Consider the following 22,709-nt stretch of genomic DNA (forward strand, 5'->3'; position numbering starts at 1 on the left):
AATTCATAGGAATGAGTTTGCAATGCATTATTTCTGGAATTTACAATACTGAGTGTGAAATTTATAGTTTCTCTTAGTTCCATGAAACTCTAACTTCATCTCTAGGTATTTGACTTTCTCTTGAATACAAAGATCGCCCTAATAGTTCTAATTAAAATTTCTAGAAAATAAGTTTTCTTTAATATTTACTTGAGACATTATATCTATTGTCAGTCACTTAATTTTTTGTTTTGTTTTTGTTTTCACATTTCTTCTTTTAGTCAGCTCTGTGAAGGACATTCTATACACAATATGGGACACAACAGAATATTCTTTTCTTTCAGTATTAAAAAAAATGACATTCGCAAACAATTTTAAGAAACTCTTCTAGGGCTAGCAGGTGGCATGGTGGTTAAGGGTTACAGACTCTCACATTGCTGACCATGGTTCAAGTCTCAAACTGGCAGCTTGCTTCCTAACTTTCTATCTCTCTCTCTGCCCTTCTCTGGTCAGATGAAAATAAAGTAAATGGATAAAGCTAAATAAAATAATTTTAGAAAAAGAAACTCTTCTATATAATCAGAGCCATGATTATGTGTTTAAAAAAAATCCCTCCAAGTAATAATGTTCTTGGTGCAGATTTCTTAAAAGATACTTTGGAAAACCGCTTCCGCTTCCTATCATTACATGATAAATATCACATGTAGAGCTTTTAAAAATATCCTTAGGTATATATTAATTTTAAAACTCGGACCAAACTTGTTTTTTTTGGCCAGAATCCATATCCTGAGAACCCAAACCAAAAAAAAGAAAAAAGGATAAAACTAAAAATATCCATTTTACAAATATCCCAACTTGTCAGTAAACAAGAGAAAAAAAAATTTTCAAACATATGGAGGTTTCTAAAAGGTTTTTAACAAGCTACCTTAGGAGCTCAATTCAAAAACAGATGTTGTACTAAAACAGATGTTTTGGTGCAGTTCTAAAAGTCTTCATAAATGTAGCTATTTGGAAGGACCATCCTGGGTCAGAAGTGTTATTCCTTGTGTCTATTATGTGTGCAGGCCTCATCTCAGTTGTCATAATTGTCTGTAATTTCCTCCTGAGTGGTGGTCATTACCACCCTGGCTTCTGCCCTTGTAGTCTGGACCGTCCACACCCATAACCATATCCTCCAGGTCAACTGTCACACCTGCCATCTCATGTCCTTGCCCCCAACCACCTCTAGAGTAGCTGCCACCCCGAGCTCCAAAGGCATCCCCTCTGGTTCCCTGGCAGACTTGCCTGCATGGTCCACACAGATCTGGCGACCTTCCAGAGACTCTCCATTCATGGTTCTCATGGCATCAGAGGCATGCTCTGGGTTGGTGAAGGTGATAAAGCCAAAACCCTGGGATCACTGTCTCCTGGTCCTTGACAACGACCTCAGAGATAGGCCCGAAGCTACTGAAGTGGTCCTCCAGTGCCTGCTCATCGGCATTGAAGTTGCGCACTCCCGGGAAGAGCTTCCCTTCGTCAGAGGAACCGGCGGTGAATTGGAGTCCTAAAAACTAATACGTAAAAGAACCAAACACGGAAAGCTCTGAAAAGCAAAGAGAACAGGGAGGCTACCTCACAGGAAGACGCTTGATCAGTCATTTAATTTGTAAATGTTATGTGAAAACTCATAACTATACTTTTAATATCTTCTATAACTATTATTGTTACTATAATTATTTTCTCTAGTTTAAAAACGTGGTTTGAAAGATTTAGTTGGTTAGTAAAAACAAATTTTAGCTGTCAACGTATTGACAGAGGATTTTTTATTTATTTATTTTTTTTTGAGAGGTTTCTTGCTATGGGGCACCGGCGCTCACCAGAAAGACAGAGAGAGACAGAAAGCGAGAAATCAACCCCCAGGGGTGATGGTCACACCGCAATCCCTTCTCCTCCTTTCTCCTCTTGGGATCCTGGGCACATATGCATACTGCGGTGAGTTTAAGACACTGGGTCCAGGACTCGAACCATGGTCAACTATATGGGAGTCCAGTGACATAGCCATTATGCCAACTGCTGGTCCCTGACAGAAGATTTTTAATTCAGATATTACATATCCCTTACATTACTTTCCAGTGTTATACTATGGTTTTCTATGGACACATTTATTTATATTCATTGCCTAGTTTTATTTGAAAGTAATTGAAGAAAATTTCAATTTCAATATGCTTTTAGTATCTCAAAGTACTTTGAAATCCCCTCTCTTAAGTCTTCATAAATCAGGGCAAAAAAAACAAAGTAGGTCTTACAAATGGAATGTTTGTAACCCACCCCACAAAATAAATAAATAAATAAATAAACAAATAAATAAATAAAAATAATTAATACGTTGGAGCCCTCACTCTCAATGTTATGGTGTTCAAAGATGGGTTCTTTAAATTAGATTTAGGTTTAGGTGATGTCATGAGAAATCCCCATGGTAGGATTACTGCTCTTATAAGAAAAATAAGGAACACTAGAGGTCAATTTCTTGCATGAAAATTTTACTTGTCTAATCTAGTGAAACAGAAAAAGAAGTGGATTTGCTTGGTTTAGGCCCTTTGGAGCTAGCTGCTCCAAGAGCCTGTGGGTTTCTGCTTTGCTTTATTTTCTCTGCAGCAATCACAGCTGAAGGCAGACCCAAGGGTTTTTTCCTCAGATAGATCTGAATATCTATTGTTATCTATACTTGTTATCAGCACTAATAAGTATGAAGCAATGCAGTAATTCCCTTCACTATTTTCTGGTAAATCTCTACAGTTCACTTTTGGATGGGTTTTCCAAAGGACAGAGGTGAGGGAAGTATTACAACCCCGTGGGTGGCCACAAACTTAAGCCAAATTCCATCTGAATAGCTCTCAGTTTATCTTCTACAGGAAAAATAATATCATTATTACATCTCCAGTCTCTAACATAAATATTTGTTGCTAAGCTAAAAAGAACTACGTTTTTGAAGTATGTCACTATTTTACTCAGAATACTTTAAAATCTTTTCAGAATTTCTTTTGTAATGCTTTGCATTTTATATTAGGATAAACTATCAAGACAGTTCATTACTACTTTTAGGACTTTAAATGTTAAATAACAGTTTCAAGGAGATGAATTTCTTAGAATATTTTGTACTAGTAAAGATTGAGTAGATTTAAAACGCATGAAGATGAACCTTTTGAATTAGCAATACAGATCATTCTAAGAATTTGAGATGTTCTAAGGCACATGTGATAGAAGTTTTGATGGTACAGAACTAGATACAGAGTTCTCCTACTCCTCAAATTTCTAATATATAAAACTTACTCTAATTTATAATTTCCTAAACTTACTTGACCATGAAATACACCACTCCCTCAAGTTTTATTTTTTAAAGTTTTTGACATGGAGTGTGTGTGCTCCCTGGAGAAAGAGAGAGTGAGAGAGAAAGTGAGAAATCATCCTTTGAGGGGATGGTCTCACTGCAAATCCATCTCTTCCATTCTCTTCCTGGAATTTTGGGCACACACTCACACTTGCCTGGTATGATTTTGAAGCTGTTAGGTCTGGTATTTGAACTGCAATCAGCTATGTGAGAGTCTAGCATCATACCCATTACACCTGTTGGCCTCAACTCCCTCAATTTTTATAAAACAAAAATCAGCAGCCCTTCAAACTTTTATTTAAGTAAGGCTTCTTTGGAAAGTATTTGGTGAATTAAGACTATATGAATGGTCTGCTTGTTTATATAATTTCTGTGTAGAGTGAAAGATCTGAAATGGCTGAGGGAAATGTCTTTATGAAAGTAATAGAACCATTCAAAGCAATAGCTTTTTCTTTCTTTTGTTCACTTTAATGAAATAAAACATTTGGACAGAGGTTTTAAGAGCTTTTACACAACTTTTGAGTATATTTTTCCTACAATAATTTTTTGTTTACTTTTTTCCACAATAATGGTTCACACTCCTAGGGAGATGATGAAGAGTGGTAGCAAGAATAAGCATAGCATGCCACTTCACACTGGGTTATGTTGTGTCTTGGTTAAATAGATTTATTTGGGAAGTTATTGTCTGTTAAATGTGTTCATTTATTTATTTTTCTTCCTTCACCAGAACCTTATCATTATAAAGTGTGATATTTTATTTAAATTACAAGTCATTGTTCTTTCTGAACAAAATATCGCACTTGATTATAGAACAGGGAAAAGCCCAGCACTAAAAACATGGAAAAAATGTAAATGTTTATAAAATCATATTATTTCAAAAACTAGTGCCCAAAGAAGACATTACAAGTTATTTTCCACATGCCTTTTGATGAACCCTTTTGTGCCCCAAAATAGTATTTGTTCTCAATTTTCTCTCCTGGCCTCTATCTGGAATGAATAAAAAAGAAAACACTTAAGCAAGTAATGCCAGTTGTAAAGATGACATAAGAAGAGGAAATAATACATTTAGAGAACATTAACATAAAGCATTGGTATATGTGATGGTGCTAGAGTCATTAGCAGACCATGAGCCTTACAATTACACACACATAAAATTCTTGTCTATGATGAACTGTGTATATCTTCCTAACTACTTCTGATTTAGACTTCATAGTTGTGTCCAGAATGTAATATGCACATTTATGACAAATTTCAAATAATTTCACTTCTGTTTCAATTACTTGCTCATTGATTCTTTGTTAGATATTGAAATAGGAGTAGCATGGCATTGTATGGGACAAAAGTTTGTAAATTATATGAAAAGCTTCATGGAACATTGCAGAGTAAAGAGACCAAAATTAAAAATAATCAAAACATGGATCCATCATGACAGAAAATGTACATTTTCAGAGACATCGTGAAGAAAGAATAAATTGAATTTCCCATTACAGAATTTCAGCTGACACTCTTCCTACTAAACACACACACACACACACACACACACACACACACATACATACATCATGTGTCATTGAAATGTTGATACACATTTCTTAGGGAAAAAATGTAAATGTCAACAAAGAAAAACATAAATTTTACATAAAGTATTGTGTTTACTGAGCATGACTTTAGAATATAAAATGAGAGGCTTAAAGTAATTGCAGAGTTTTTATCTAGCTGCAGTACTATTGAAAGCAATAGTGTTTGAACATTTTTATTTAATCTCAAATTTTCATTTAAAGAGAAAAATGAATTAGACTAGAATATAAAATTTCTAAAGACTATCTGGAGAAACATATTATTGGCTATAGTTACAATACAGCATGAGTCATAAATTCAGTTCCTTTCCAGGGCCAGGCAAGTACTTGAGTGAAACAAAACAAGTGAGAGATATGGACTTTGGCAAACTCAAGAGGGCATGTCCAGTCTTAAGAGGGCATGGGCTCCTTTGTTTTACAGCCCTGGGCAATTGTTGGAATTTAGAACTATTGTTACCAGAGTTTTGATTTTTCAAAATACTCTAAAAACCTGCATTTGTATGTGTAATTTCCTGGCATTAAAATGTTGGTTTTAAAATGATGTCTACTTGCCCTCAATCCATTCTTCCTTTTCTCTTTCCTAACAGAGCATTGGTTTTAATTCAGAAATGTATTCTTTCTACCCACTCACACACACATTACTGCCCGCAAGCCTTAGTTAAAGTTGACCCTTTGCTTGTGCTCTGGGTGGTTTGATTAGCCTGAGGATAATTACATTCCATTCCCAGCCAGAAATCAAATAGCACTTAGAATACCCTGGAACAATTATTAACCAGAGCCAACCAGGACTGGAAATTCAGCTGCCTAATTCCAAACAACAGGACCTCTATGGGATCTTTGAGCCACTGATTAACCAACCTTGAACCTATGTTGTTTCTTGACTTTCTTTTCTGTGAAATAACATTTATTTTTCCCATGGTTTAGGCCAGTTTGAAAGGAGTTTCTGCTACTTTTATCTAAAGTTATCCAAAACAATTTAACAACACATTGAATAACAACAAAGAGGGAGCTGGCAGATGGCATACATCACTGGGCTCCCACATGACAGACCATGGTTCAAGTACTGGACCAATAGCTTGAAAATCATGCAGGTGCATGTATGGTCAAGATCTCAGGTGGAGAATGGAGGAAACGGAGAAGAACTTACAGTGTAGCCATTCCCCTGAGGAGTGATTTCTCACTTTCCCTCTTACTGTCTCTGTCTCTCTCTCTCTCTCTAGTGAGTGCATGTCCCCCATGGCAAAAAAAAAAAAAAACCTTGATTAAAAAAAAGAAAGGAAGAAAGAAAGAAAGGGGAAAAGAAAAAGAAAAGGAATAGACAGAATAAGAAAAAAGTCAAGTCTACAGGTGTTCCAGTTACTAATATCTGTAATTTATAGCTGCGGACCATCTGTCCATTTAAATAAAATAATGTCATCAAGAAAATTGTTTTTGTGTTTTCCCCTTACAAACCCAAGGACAGAAAAACAAAAAGTAAAAGTGAATTGATATTTATCAAAAAATTATTACTTTCCAGTGCTTGCTATCTGGAAGTTGTTTAATTCAATGACATCCATTGTGTGTGTGTGTCTGTTAAAAAAATGTGCTGTTTCTCTAAGGGGAAAAATAAGAATTTTCATTTGAAAACCCTGATTTGAGTACTATTTAAGTTAAAACTAGTAAATGGGGATATAATATAATTGATCAGGTTTCTTGAAGTTCTCTTATTTTGTATTAATTCAATATACTGTTTGTTTTCTATATTATGTGCTAATAAGAATAATCCACACATTGTTCAAATTGATGTCTTTCCTAGAACCCATAAGTCATCCTTTTTGAAATTTTTATGACCTACATAAGAAAGTTTTAACAATATAAACTTTACATACATACTAATTCCTAAACATGAAAGATTTGCCTTTTATTGCAGAATGGATGAAACCAGGTGAAGAAACATTCACTATTAACTTCATTTTTTTGGAGAGATTTTTGCTATATGGCATGTGTGCTTGCCAAAGAGACAGAGAGACAGAAAGCAAGAACCCCCTGGAGGGGATGACCACGCTACAATCTCTTCTCCTCTATTCTCCATTTGAGATTTTGGGCATGCATGCACAAGGGTCTAGCATGAGTTTTAAGCTACCAAGTGAAGGACTTGAACCACGGATGACTACATGGGAGTCCAGCAATGTACCCATTATGCCATCTGCTGGTGCCTCATTTTCTCTTTTGTAAAATAATTTCTTATATTAAGCAGATCCTGATTAATATAGAAATAATAGTTTATAAGAAACCTTGAACACTTTAAAAAACAGATAATTATGAATATTTTCTTTAATCTGCAATTATTGAACAGGTCCCTCATTTTCAAAAGAAAACAGGAAAATTAAATCTTAAGGTTATTCTAAAAAGTGAGTGAGAAGTTATTCTTTTCCCTTTGGGGAGAGATATTTTCCTGACTTTTCTTATTTCTTGTGTCGTTGCAGTGGCTTCTGGTCATCTGCTGGATTATACGTTTTAATTTTTGGAGTTAAATCTGAGTGTTCAGAGGCATGCAGGAGAAGGTGTTCTGCAATCTCTCTACAGTTTCGTTTTTCTTCCTTTGTGCAGCAGATTCGTGGGAATTGAGGATTACTCTGACCTTGGCTAGATCTTGGGGTCAAGCAATGAAGATTCCTCACCCTCCACAGACAAAAGAAAAGAACTCTTGGAAATGTCAGACCAAGAATTTAGAAAGTCATAGTGACAAAGCTAACAGAGATGCAAGAGAAGAGAGACAATGAACTCCAGAAGATGCAGGAAAAAAGAGACAATGAGTTCTAGGAGGTGAAGAAGTTCTTGCATGATCTGAAAGAGGAAATACATACCATAAAAAAGAATCAAACAAAAATTTTAGAGATGAAGACTATAATACAGGAAATTAAAAACCTCCCTTGAAAGTATTAAGAACAGATTCAATTATGCAGAAGATCAAATCTCAGGTGTAGAAGACAGAACCTCTGACCTGAAAAAAATTTAAAAAGACTGAGAAAATAACCCCCCAAAATGAAATACAAGATACCATTAAATGCCCAAACATCCAGATAATCGGTAGCTCAGATGGTGAAAAAACTAAGGGCATTGATAAGCTATTCCATGAAACTCTGGAAGAAAACTTTCCAAACCTAGAGAGGCATTCGAAGATCCAGACCCAAGAAATGTGCTCAGGATCTAGACTGTTTGAGGCTGGGAGTGAATTATGCCATGAAGGCCCTGTGGAGGTTCCTCTTTCATTCACACAAAATAAATAAAATGAATGAAAAATTTAAAATTCTTTATTTTCAGTGGTCATTTTCAACAGTCACTTCATAAGATGACACTAAAACTAAACCCACATTGGGGGCTGGCAGGTGGCATGGTGGTTGAGGGCACTGGACTCTCACATGGCCGACAACGGTTCAAGTCCCGGACCTGGCAGCTTGCTTTCTCTCTCCTCTGCCCCTTGTTCTGTCCCTCTCTGGTCAAATTAAAATAAATAAAGTTAAAGTAATTCTTTAAAAAAAAAACTAAATCCAAGTTTTATTAAGATGTAATAGTACTATATAATTGTCAAGGGAAGTAAAAGATTGGGGTGAAGTAGACTGAGCAAGAACAAAGCTGAAACAAATTCAGAAATTCTTTCATTTAGGATGGCATTAAATACAGATAAATCCATTGTAAGTTTAAAATATCATACATCAAAAATGCCTCCAATATATCTAACCTGCCAAACATCATAGTCTAACTAACTCTAAACATGCTCAGAACCTATTTTATAGTAAAATGTTGAATATATCATGCATTTTATCAAATACTATAATGAAAGTGAAAAATGGAATGGCTGAATATGTACTCAAAGTATGGTTTGATTGAATGCATATTCCCTTCAAATAATCTTAAAGATGAAAAAAAATGTAAGTTGAACTATCAGTAGAGGCCATTTGTATATTAAACTGTAAAGTAATAAACAACTTGAAAAATCAAGTGTAATCCATTGTATAAATAGGATAAAAAATTGCATTATTAAATTAATGAGTGCAGAAAAACATTTGACAATATCTAGCACCCATTTATGATAAAAACATTCAACAAACCAGAAATAAAAAGGAAACTTTCTCAACTTATAAAGATATCTACAAGCAACCTACAGCTAACATCATACTTAATGGTAAGAAACTCAAAGCTTTCCTATAAAGACCAGGAACAAGACAAGGATGTCCCACTAACTACTGTATACCAACATCATACTGGAAATCCTACTTAATGCAAAAAGATAGGAAAAGTAAGTAAAACCCATAGAGATTAGAAAACAAGAAATAAAACTATCTTTGTTAAAAGATAACATGATTATCTACATAGAAATCTGAAAAAAGTGACAAAAAATAGTCTAACTAATAAAGTAGTAACCCAAGTTTGCAAGTTAAAAGGTTAAAATTCAAAATTAAATCAAGCTCCTGTTTACTAGCAATAAACAAATGAAATTTGCCATTAAAAACACATTACTGGATCTGGTAGGTACATGGTGGTTAAGGTCACTGGACTCCCAAATGCTGACAATGGCTCACAGTTTGCTTTCTCACTTTCTCTCTCTCTTACTCTCGCTTTTGCTCTCACTATCTCTCTCTTTTTCTACCTCCCTCTCTGTTCAAATTTAAATAAATAAAGTTAAATAAAATAATTCTTAAAACACACACACACACACACACACACACACACACACATTACTGACTTGTAGAACTCCTTAGCTTGGAGCTTTCTGTGGCCCAGGCTCAGCCCACCCACTGGGAGACTTGGACCTTGTCTTAGCAGGCCTTCTCTCCTGAGTGCACCATCAGTCCCTGGAACTGTCTTTAGAATTTATGGTACACCAACTCATGCACTGCACTTGATCTTCTTCACTAAGTTATATCTCCTTAGCTTGTTCCCACATCATTAAGAGCTGAAAGGTTGATAGCAGAGCCAATCACCTGAAGTTAACTTGCATAAGTTTTAACTTCTCTGATCTGGGAGACACAGCCCTTCAATAAGAACACATCTGAGAACTAAAGGTGAAATTTCCTCTTTCAATATTACAGAATGTACTCCAATAAATAGGAAAAAGTGAATACGGCATCAGATGACCAAAAACCAGTGCAGATCTCAAAGACACATGAGAAAACATGGTGTTAACTCTCTCCCAGGTTAGTATACTATACCCTCACAAAGGAATACACAGAAATGTCAGAAAACAAATTCTGGACATTCATAGTGACAAAACTCAATGAAATGCAAAAGAAAAGAGATAATAAATTCCAGGAAATGAGAAAGTCATTACAGGACATGAAAGAGGAATTTTGTAAAGAGATAAATACTCTAAAAAACAATCAAACAGAACTTCTGGAAATGAAGAATACCATACAAAAAATTAAAATCTCCCTAGAAAGTATTAGCAGCAGATTGGACCATTCAGGAGAGAGAACTTTTAACCTCAAAGACAAAGTCTCCAACATAGACCAAGTCACCATAAAGAATTAAAAAACAATGAAGATAATATATGAGAAATTCTAGACATCATGAAATGCCCAAATATCCATATAAAGTATATTCCAGAAGGTGAAGACACTGCTAATGGCACAGAAAACTTCTTTCACAAAACACTGCCTGAACACGGAAAAATTCAGACTCAAGAAATAAGAAGGACTCCAAATCAAACCAACACAAAAAGATCCTTCCCCTGGCACATCAAAGTCAGATTGATAAAAATCAAAGACAAAGTCAATATTCTAAAAGTGGCAAGAGAAAAACATTAAGTTACTTATAAAGGTTATCCCACTAGGTTAACATCAGATCTCTCAACTGAAACAATGCAAGCAAAAAAAGACTGGGAAGATGTATTTAAAACATTAAAAGAATAACAATTTAAACTAAGAATACTATATCCAGCAAGATTATCCTTCAAATAGGAAGAATGAATAAAAGTATTCTTGGCTAAACAAAAATAAAAGAATTCACCAATACTAGAGCAGCTCTACAAGAAGAACTAAAGGGAGTATTATAGCAGGAAACTTTTAAAAAAGAGAAAAACAGAAATAAGAGAACAAAAATCAACCAGGAAAATGGTTAACAAAATGATAAGGGTAAATCTGCAAATATCAGTAATAACATTGAATGTTAATGGATTAAATTCTCCTATTAAAAGACACAGACTGGCTAAATGGATAATAACAAAACAATACAAAATAAAACAAAATAGAAGTCATCTATATTCGGCTTACAAGAAACACACTTCACTGATAAGGACATACATAGTCTAAAGTGAAGGGCTGGACAAAGATATTCAAAGCAAATGGAAACCAAAAAAAGGCTACAATTGTGATACTGATAACAGAAAAATGGACTTTAAGATGAAACATGTAAGAAGAGACAAAGAAGGACATTATATAGTACTAAAAGGACTAATCAATGAGGATCTCAACAACCCATTGTCTTTTCTGGCAGGATACAAACATCAACATATAAAAATCTAAAAAAAAAAAAAAAAATCTATAGCATTGTTATACACCAACAATGCACAAACTGGGGTAGAATTGAAAAAAAAAAAAAAGACTATTCCATTTACAATAGCCACAAAGTCAATAAGATATCTAGGAATAACTTTTATCAAAGTTGTTAAAGATCTCTACAAGGAAAACTATGAAACATTAGAAAAAGAAATTTAAAATGATTCAAAAAAGTGGAAAAGCATCCCATGTTCCTGGATTGGAAGAATTAATACAATCAAGATGTCAATCCTACTCAATCTACAAATTCAATGCAATTCTTACCAAACTACCAAAGATGCACTTCAAAGAAATAGAAAAATAATTATAAAATTTGTCTGGAATCATAAAAGCCTTCTGTTCCCTTCCCTTCCGTTCCCTTCCCTTCCCTTTCCTTCCCTTCCCTTCCATTCCCTTCCCTTCCATTCCCTTCCCTTCCTTTTTTCTCTCTTCTCTCTTCTCTTCTCTCCTCTCCTCTCCTCTTCCCTTCCCCTCCCCTCCCCTCCGCTCCTCTTCTCTCCTCTCCTCTTCTCTTCTCTTCTCTCCTCTCTTTTCTCTTCTCTTTTCTTTTCTAAAAAGATTTTTGCTATAGGACATGTGTGCTCACCAGAGAGACAGAGTGCATGCCCAAGATCTCGAGATAAGAACAGAGAAGGGATTGTAGCCTGACCATCCCCCCCTTGGGGGAGATTTTTGCTTTCTGTTTCTCTGGTGAGTACATGCAAAGAGACAGAGAGCAAGAAATCACCCTCCAAGGGGGATGGCCATGCTGCAATCCCTTCTCCAGTCTTCTCTCAGGATTTTGGGCATACACACACACACACACACACACACACACACATACACACACACACCCCATGAGTTTTTAAGCCTCTGGGTCCAGGACTTGAACCATGGTTGATTATGTGGGAGTCTAACGACATAACCATTACATCATCTGCTGGTCCTGACAGTGTGATAGTTTCCAAAAATACTTACTATATGATCCTTGGTATTTACCACAATAAATGGAAAACTATGTCCACTCAAAGACCCAAATATGATGTTTACAACTTTATTTATAACTGCCAAAACATGGATGTAATCAAGGTGTCTGTCAGTAGGTGAATGGGTAAATAATCAATGATATATTGATATATCTAGATAATGAAATATTCTGTGCTAAAAGGAATGAACAGTAAATCATGGAAAAGAATGAAAATAATTACAAATGGCATGTTACCAAGTGAAAGAAGTCAATCTGACAAGGCTACCCACTGTATGATTCCAACTAGATGACATTCCATAAAAAGTAAACCTATGGAGATGGTAAAAACATTAGTACTTGTCAGGGGCAAGAGGGGGAAGAAGGATGAATAGGCAGAGTATGGAGAACTTTTAGGGTAATTAAAATATCATATATTATATTACAATAGTGGATACATGTCGTTATATATTTGTCAAAACCCATAGGTTTTACAAAGCCAAAATTGAACCCTAATGTAAACTATAGACTTTGAATGATAAATGATATGTTAATACAGGTTCATTGATTATGATTATAACTAATATACCACTGTGGTGTGAGATGTCAACAGTCAGAGAGGTTGTGAACATGTAGAGACAGGCAGAGAGGACATGGGAACTCTCTATATTCCATTCTATTTTGCTATGACCATAAAACTTCCCTAAAAGATATTTTATTTATTTTTTTACAGTATAAGCATATCTTGACTAAATATGAGAATTCAAAGAATAAACAAAATTTCATGTTGGCTTCTTATGTCATATGCAGAAGATAATCTTGTAATTTCTATAGTGATAGGGAAATATTTTTCTTTATAAGTTAATCAGTACTTTCATTTGCTGAGACTTGGATATATCTATATTATAAAAATTAGAACTCTATGTTTGTAAGAATTATGTGGAACAAATCATATAATTTATTATTTAAATCTGTCCTACTAGTAAAATGATGTCTCCTTTCTTAAAAAGACAAACATCATATTTTAAAGCTTACCTATAGTTTTAAATACTTTCATGTTGCTAACAAGATCACAAATGTTGGACAATTTAACAAACATTGCCAGACTTGAGATTCTCTGAAGTAATAGACAAAATAATAAACATATAACAACCTATCAGATGGTACTATGGTAAGCTCAGGTTAAAAAAATTTCTTCTTAACTGTGTAAATTCTCTGGTTAAGAAATTTACAGCTTAATAAACCTATAAATCATTTATAAACCAAATATTTTATAAGAAAATACAATCTGAAATATTGAAGAGGTTAATTATTATAGAGGAGAAAGACACTTTACCTTGGCAGCTACAAGTTTACTGCTAAATGGCTGAGAGATATCATTTCAAACCAGACATGCAGAAATTTTTCTGTTTTACACAGTCTCATTTTTTTATATTTGCTTTTGATGCATGTGCATTTGGAATTTTACCCGAGAAATCACTTTACAGACCAAGGTTATAGAACTGTTGCCCTGTGCTTTCTCCTGATAGCTGGATAGTTTGAGCTCTTATGTTCAAGCCGCTAATCCATTTCTAGTTGATTTTTATATATCATGTAAGTTAAGGGACCATTTGTATTCTTCTGCATGTGCATATCCAGTTTTCCCATCATTTATTGAAGACTGTCATATTCCCATTTTATGTTCTTGGCACCTTTGTTGAAAATCAATTGACCATAAATACTTGAGTTTATTTCTGGACTTTCTATTCTATTCCATTGCTTGATGAGCCTGTTGTTATGCCAGTACCATGCTGTTATAATTACATGGAATTGCATCAAATTTGAAAGCTTCTACAGCAAAGGGAAGATGACAAGTGAAGAGCCAACCAATACACTAACAGAAAATACTTGCAAATCATGTCTCATAGTGATCTAATACGCAGAACATATTAGTAACTCAACTGAATAGCAAGAAAACAAATAATTCAATTTAAAAATGGGCAACAGATCCAAACAGATATTTCTCAAAAGAATACATACAAATGGCCAATAGATAAATGAAAAAAATTCTCAACATTGCTAATCATCAGGGAAATGCAAATTATAACCACAATGAAACATCACTTTATGCCTATTAGAAAGGCTATTATTAAGAAGGGGAATGTTTATAAGTGTTGATGAAGATGTGGAGAAAAGAGAACTCTTGTACAATACAGCTATTTTTGAGAATCATAGGAAGGTTTTTTAAGAAGTCAAAATTATAATTACCATATGATCCGGCAATCCCACTTATGGGTATATATCCAAAGAAGCTGAAATCAGTATGTCAAAAGGATATCTTTACTCCCAAGTTCATTTCAACATTATTCACAATAGTCAAGATAGGGTGGCAACTTAACTGTTTAACAACTGGGAATAAAAATATTCAATGAAATAGTATACAGCCTTAAAAAAGAAAATCCTGTCATTTCTGACAACATAGAGGGAACTGAAAGACATTATGCTAACTTAAATAAGCCAGGCACATGCACACACACACAAAATACTGTATGATCTCACACATGGAATCTAAAGAAGTTATTCTCCTAGAAATATTATAAAGGTGATTACCAGGGGCTAGAGGGGAGAGGACTGAATGGAGAAAAGGAAGATGAAATCAACAGATACAAAATGTTGGAGAGTCAGATGATGGTGCAGTATTAAAATAGGATACTCTGCAAGATTGTCCAGGATGGGAGTGCTGTGGGTTCACCTATGTAGGCCTCCCTGAGTATGACAGGTGCATGCATGCCCCTGATCTAGGGAGGGTTGATGATCACAGAATCAAGATGCTAACATGGGTATTGTGTCCCTTTTTCTATGTGCATCTCTCTCTCTCTCTGTCTTTCTCTCTTATGAAATGAATAACTGAATGAATGAATGAGCAAAGGTGCAAAGCTTTAGTTAGTCTAGAGTAATAAGTTTTAGTGATCTATGGCACTGCATGGTGATAACAATTAATAATAATGTATTGTAATTTTCAAAATTGCTAAAATAGATTTTTAAGGTATTCATCACAAAAAAAGTGATAATGGATTTGCTGATCAACCTGACTGAATACTCTCATACTATACACATAGATTCAAATGTCATAATGTATCCCATAGATAAATACAATTACTATTTGTCAAGGAAACATCTTTTACAAGGAAAATATTTATTGATAGCCCATAGCACCATAACTGTTTCTAGAAGACATATAGATACATCTGAATTTATCAATATTTTAATTTTGGCATGTCCTCTTTTTATTGTCTCAACTTCAAGGTAAACTGTACCATAATGTTATTGCCTTTTGGAGATTAATTCCTGGTCTTTATGCTCTTTCATACTAGGGTTAGTCATTAATCTAATAAAACAGACAATTTCCTATCAGAAAAAGAGGAGGAGGAGGAAGAGAAAAAGGAGAAATGGAAAAAGGAGAAGGAAGAATAAAAAAGGAAGGAGAAGAAGGAAGAGGGAGGGAGTTTAAAGGAAAGAGAGAAGGAAGAAAGGTTTAAAAGGAAGAAAAGAAAAAGAAGAGGGAGAAAAAGGAGGAAGAAAAGAAGGGGACGCAACGGCAGTAGCTGCTAGTCCTTTCTGAGACTCTTTTTGTCTCTGGGAGAATGTAAACTGATCAAACCTACTGTAAATAAAAATAAAATTCCATCCCATCTTGGCTCCCACTATACAACCAGCATAATGTGGAAGGAAAATGCTTTTTTAAAAGCATTTATGCTGAAGAACAAGGCAACATAAATGAAAAGAATTTATAGATACTTCAAACATCACTCAAGGTGTCAGAGAAAACAAGTATTAATGAGTTTCTTAATAAAGGGATGGGAAATAAGACAAGCAACGATTTTTAGCCTTTTTGGTGCTTGCCTGTTTACCTTGATGAGACGGGTATAATTTTCTCATTGGTTGGATTTTTTTAAAAAGTTCTCTGCAAAAAGATTTAATATTTGTGGAAGCTGTAAGAATAAAAATGTTATTTCAAAATAATAGATAGCATGATATGAATAAATAGCAAGAGGATTGCACTCAAGCAGCATCAGTAGGGAATCTCTAAATTTAAAAATCAAACTAAACCAAAACAAACAAAAGAAAACCAACTGTGTACAAATAACCTAAAGGTCAGGTTCATAAAATTTAGCATATCCAATTGTTCATTTTAAATGAAAATCAAATGAACTTTAATTAAGTTATTTTGTGTTTTGCTTCCCTTTTAAGTCTTAAAAAAAAAAAGTGAAACTCACTAACAACAAAGAAAATTTCTTGCCCTTCAACAAAGCCCACATAATCCTTTCAGCAAAGACTATGGTTTTATTAAATATGGGCAAATGCAATGTTGAACCACATTAAATAAGGTCATAGAGTTATGTTAACATTTGTGCTAAGGTGGAAATGATTTTATCCCCACACCTTCATTGGAAGGACCATTGAAATCATTTAAATGGGAAAAAATAAAAGGCACACTAGACCCTTAAAAAGAAAATGGTTTAACAAGACAAAACTATAACTATAGAATAATAAGTATGGGAAATATTTTCTAATTTTGATTAAAAAATAATTAAGATAATAGGTAGGTTCATGTTGTTGAATAGCAAAAATACTTGAATGGTTGTTTGACAATTCACAAAGTCCTTATTTAGTGCGTTAATTTACCTAAATATTCTGAGGCCATATTGTTACTACTGTTTCACACGTAAAAAAAGCAGAAACAAAGTCTTAAGGTGTCCATTTACTTTCAGATATTTTTTAATAGATGGTGTGAGATGCTGCATGGTCATCTCCTCTAGGGATTGATTTCTCACTTTCTGTCTCTCTAGCTCTGTCTCTCCAGCAAGCACACACATCCTATAGCAAAAATCCCTCTCTCAAAAAGAAAAAAATTGCTACTTATAAAAAAATCGGTGGAGGCTAACCCTGTGGCCTGGTTGTTAGGGAGCCAGACCCCACATTGGGTTGCTGTGCGATTTGAATCCCAGACCAGTGACTTGAAATGCTGGATACATGTGCATGGATGCCCAGAAACTTTCTCTCTCCCTCTCCCTCTCTCTCTCTCTCTCCCTGGTGAGCACATGTGCTCTCTGATAAGTTTTTTAAAAATTGGAGAATTAAGCTTATATCATCCTTTTTTAAAGAAGGACTTCCTCAAACCTCCCCCCCCCAAAAAAAAAAGTAATGCAAGATATCTTTTGGAAAAGATAATAGATTTGACTTTACAAAAATATAGTTTTTGTACATAGAACAAAATACAGACGAAAGGAAAGGGGAAATCACGAACTGGGTGAAAACTGTAACAGTCATTGCAAAAACACAAGATTACTATCATTTGTCAAAACTTCAGTACTAGTTAGATCCAACTCTCATACAAATGCCTTAACCCTCACAATGAAATCATTTGATGAAAAATACAACCATGTGCATTTGTCTAGCTTTGAACTGGCTATTAACTGCCTGAAGTGAGACATTAGTCCACTTCTAAAATGATAAAACGTTTCCCTAGATCAATCACTTTCTCATAGTCCCTGAAGTCTATTTCATATTTTCTTCTCGCACTTTCAACTTCCAGCATCTCCTCTGCACCTTCACTCTAAATTGCTGATTTTGCTTACTTCACTCAGAGTGGTAGCAATCAGAAGAGAACTTCCACACACTCCCAGGACATCAACTGTGCTCCTGTTCTAGAAGGTCCACCAACACACCCGTCAGCCTATCAGGCTGCCATCTCCTATCAGCCAACGAGTCAAACATGACTTCCAAATTGTTGGTCTAAGTAACCAAACAGATGGGAATTGTCACTAACTGAAATGGAAAAGTCTACAAGTGGAGAAAGGCAGTTCAGGGAGATGTGGAAAATCAATTCAATTGTTACCTTCCAGTTCTCCAACCACTAAGCAGAAAGATATGCTGCCTACTCTTTAGTGCATATACAAGCCTGGAGACAATACATTCAGCAATTCCAAAGGCAGTCGTCTGAGTCTAAGTGGTAGCTGTGGCCTGACATTCCTCCTCACCCACACATACGTGTTGTGTTACCCTGGAGATCTCCAGAGCAGTTCACTCTGCAGAGTGCTGTACATGTCTTGGGTGTGACTTCTTAAACATCAGGTCTATTAATGGGATTGTTTATTGTTTTACATGTGGCTGTAGATTTATTATTCATGGAAATTTCTCCTATCTTTGATGCATGTATTGTACAAGGAAAAGACAAGCACTTCTACCCAGTGTGTCATCTCAATATTTTGGTGCTTTGAAACTATATTATACTATACTATAGTAAACTAAACTATACTATACTATCATATGAGAAATTTTGAACTGTTATATAAATTTAGCTTCTTAAATGAAAACAAACATGTTTTCATATTTATCAAGAAGATTAAACTCTGTGGTATGATATGCATATGTAAGTCATCCATCTCTGTGATACAGAAATATCAAGGATGATGAAGTTAATAAGGTTTGATGTGAAGTCCCAGTCTGCTTAGGCAAGTCACCTTAATTCACTGGGACTAATTTCTTTTTTCTTCTTTGGAGAGATTTTTGCTATAGGGTGTGTGCACTTGCCAGAAAGACAGAGAGATACAGAGAGACAGAAAGCAAGAAATAATCCCCCGGCGGGGGTGGGGGGGAGTGGTCACTCCACAATCCCTTCTCCTCCATTCTCCTCTCAGGATCTTGGCACGCATGAACACGCACATGCACCCAGTGTGAGGTCAAGCCACCAGGTCTGGGACTTGAACCATGGTTGACCACATGGGAGTCCAGCAACATAGCCATTACACCATCTGCTGGTCTAGAGACTAATTTCTTACACTTAAAATGGGTCTAATAACAATCTTGCAGGGTGTTTTAAAGATTCAGCTGGATAACATTAAAAAGAGAGTTCAACAAATATCTTAACCCTTTTAAAATAATTATTTATTTTATTTATTATTAATATTACTATTATTTTAATTTGACCAGAGAAAGAGCTGGAAATGAGAAAGCAAGCCACCAACTCCAGAACTCAAACCACGGTCAACCGTGTGGGAATCCAGTGCCTTAGCTGCCATGTCACCTGCCAGCCCCCATATTTCCATCCTTTTTAGAAGCTCAATAAAGATCCCTGTGTTTTCTTTTTTTCTGCTCAGTGTGACAAGCAGCAGAAATTTCTCTGATATAATCTGTTATTGCTTGCTATTATCATGACACTGAAAAGAATAAGATCTTCGTTTAAACTTACTGGTTGTAGTTTAAGTAGAAAAAAGAAACCAACTTAATTTTGTAAAAGAAATAGGCTTTGAAACTCATGTATTATTTTTGTTTCATATTTAATGAAATAGAAATAATATCAATAAATATGAATCCACAATGGGAATATATACTACTGAGATTTTTTTATTATGTTTTTGTTCCTACACAATGTTTGCTTCTGATGATATTTGAGATATACAAAACTACATAAAATCCATCATCAAACTTTTTTCTAAATATAATTATCATATTATCATTTTGTTGACTTTTAGAGACAATTTGTGGTGATTTACAAATTACCATAGATTTGTTCAAATATAGAAACCTGGGCTAGCAAGTGGCATGATGGATAAAGGTGGCTGGATCTCACATGACCAACTGTGTAGTTCAAGTTCTAGACTCGGCAGATTGAGAAACATGCTGGGCGCATCTATGTGCATGTCCAAAATCCTAAAAGGAGAATGGAGGAGAAAAGATTGTGGCGTTACCATGCCCCATGAAGACCACTTTCTCACTTTCTCTCTCTATCTGGTGAATGCACACAACCTCTGACAAAACTATATATATATGATATATATATATATATATATATAATGATGACTTGGATGGACAAAGAATTATGCTATAATTCAGAGAGCTGGAAAGGTCCTATTTTATTTCACTTTCTAAACATGGACTACAATCAGAACTTTGCAAATTTGTGCCATACAATAGAAAAACCTACCATCATGAGAAGTATCAAACCATTTGAAGGTGCATCTCATAAGCCACATTAGTTTTGAGCTTCAGATATTATTTAAAATCAAATATCCCTTATAATACCAAGATATGAGAGCTTAGTAAAATTTATTAATCATATTTTTAGTAGAATATGAAATAATTAATTAAAACATGTAGACTTAGCTTTGAACTTCTAGTTTTAGGAAACTATCTTTACTACTTCGTGAACAGGAAATAAAAAAGGAATTTGGCTGTATTCACCCAACTCTATTATTACTAGTGGAAAAATTAAAGCTACTTTTTTACATAGAGGGCCAATGAGTGTGGTTCCACTTAAAAACACAAAGTGGGTAGGCCCTGTAGTCTTGTGAAATATTTTTATAATATACATGAAAATATTTTTGTTTCCTTCTTTGGGGAAAATTAAATGAGATCATTGATCAACAAAACCTGCAAGTGGCAAAAAGTAGATGTGTTATTGGTATTAGTCTTTTAAAGCATGCATGACCAGATGGATTCTTTGATAAATCTATATGATAATACTGAATATTTTTTACTAATTATAAAATGAACAAAGTTAACTCAATAAAATACATTTTGAAATAATTTTTCAAAGTTCCTATAAAATTACTAAATTACTAGATGAAAAAAATCATGTCATGTGTGTGGGGAACAAGTCAAAGCATTGGCTTCTTTTATTACCTCATTTTAAAAGACTGCAAAAACATCTTGATTTTTTTGAGATATTCTAGCGAACTGAGGAAAGATGAGTCCTTATTTGGAAAGAGTTCATATTATCCAGGACAGGAATGCAATGAATATAAATCTATAAAACCATAGTTGGGGCTTTTATAGCAGGGTAGCACATGTTAATGGAGAAATGGCAGGGGAATACCCACCAAACTAATAGGATTGTAAAAGCTATCTAACCTATTTGGTGTCAATTTTCAATGCCTACATTATCAAAAATGTACTGCATTGACACTCAGCCAAAATTTTCATTACTTAATCCTGTAATACCAAGAATCAAAGAGTTCAGTAATCACATCTCTGACAAAATTAAAGAAATGCTTCCTGTTTTGTTGTTGTGGTGGTTGTTGTTTGCTTGTTTGTTTTGCCAAAGGGTGAGGGTGCTGACTAGAGAAAGGAAAAGTGAGAAATCAACTGCCAGGGGCATGGCCACACCATCCTCCCTTCTCCTTTCTACTGTCAGGATTTAGCTTATGCATGCGCTCGCATCTAGTGTGATTTTCGAGCTGCCAGGTCCAGAAGTCCTGGTCGCCCACGTTTCCTGATTCTAAAGCAGTTTTTCTTCTGTGGTTAAGAAAGACTTCAGTGAGTTTGAATTTTCAGTTCTTCTTTTGTTTGTTTGTTTGTTTGTTTCTTTTCAACTAGAATAGGGTTTTTCTTTTCTTTTTTCCCCCCTGGAATAAAAGAAGAATAAATTGATCTCAATCAAAACACTTTATACTTGTTGAATTATTATATTAAAGCTAAATTTATAAAGGATAATAGAATGACAACCTCAGAAAGATAAGATTTCTGTCCAGTAGATAATTATGAGCATTGGTGTTTTCACCACTTTGTATTTAATGCTTTCATTTTTCTTATTTAGTATGCTTTTTGGAGCTATCTCACTGGAAACTCAGAAAGTCTCGAGAATATGACTGCTGCCTGGTCATGTGAAATAAACATTATTCCTAACCAAAAAAAAAAAAAAGTTACTTTACTGAATTCTAAGCTTCAACCACAGGGTACAAAATTCTTGGTTTTGATTCACTAACTTTGATGAACGAAATAGTTGCACAAAATAATCTCTGGGCTACCTTATTTAAGTCATTTTCTCCTCTGCTTGGTCGCAGTAACATCCGACGCTTTTAAAAGGGAAAAGAAAATAATGAAAAACCGCCCAGGAGATTTCATGAACAAATCATAGGACTAAACCAATTGTTCTTTCTACTATTTAAAAAAAGTTTTAAATTAATTTTATTATTATTATTTTAGTTTTACTATAGGGCATGTGAACTCAACAGAAAGAGAGAGAGAAAGTGAGAAAGCAAGCTGCTAGGTCTGGGACTCAATCTGTGGTTAGTCATGTGGGGAGTCCAGGACCTTAACCACCATGCCACCTGATACTCTCACTATTTTTACCCCCTGAACTAGATGCCTGGGCAGCTCCTTCAAAATGAATATGGCTATAAACATTTGTGATGTTTTTGTACCCTTCTTAAATTAAGACATGCCTTTTAAGAGGACCAAAAAAGGTCTAGTCTGGCCCCAAATTATATTCTGCATAAAAAAAGCTTGTACTACATTCCCAGCCAGTACTGGGTTCTCACTCCACT

At 34.7% G+C, this 22,709-nt stretch overlaps 1 pseudogene; it reads right to left on the minus strand.

Annotated features, from left to right (window-relative positions):
• Nucleotides 1–1,051: 1,051 nt before the first annotated feature.
• Nucleotides 1,052–22,232, minus strand: LOC102488978 (RNA-binding protein 3 pseudogene; annotated as a pseudogene).
• Nucleotides 22,233–22,709: the final 477 nt, after the last annotated feature.

This window comes from Tupaia chinensis, unplaced genomic scaffold (genome assembly GCF_000334495.1).
Source record: "Tupaia chinensis unplaced genomic scaffold, TupChi_1.0 Scaffold000018_1, whole genome shotgun sequence".
NCBI classification, from domain to species: domain Eukaryota; kingdom Metazoa; phylum Chordata; class Mammalia; order Scandentia; family Tupaiidae; genus Tupaia; species Tupaia belangeri.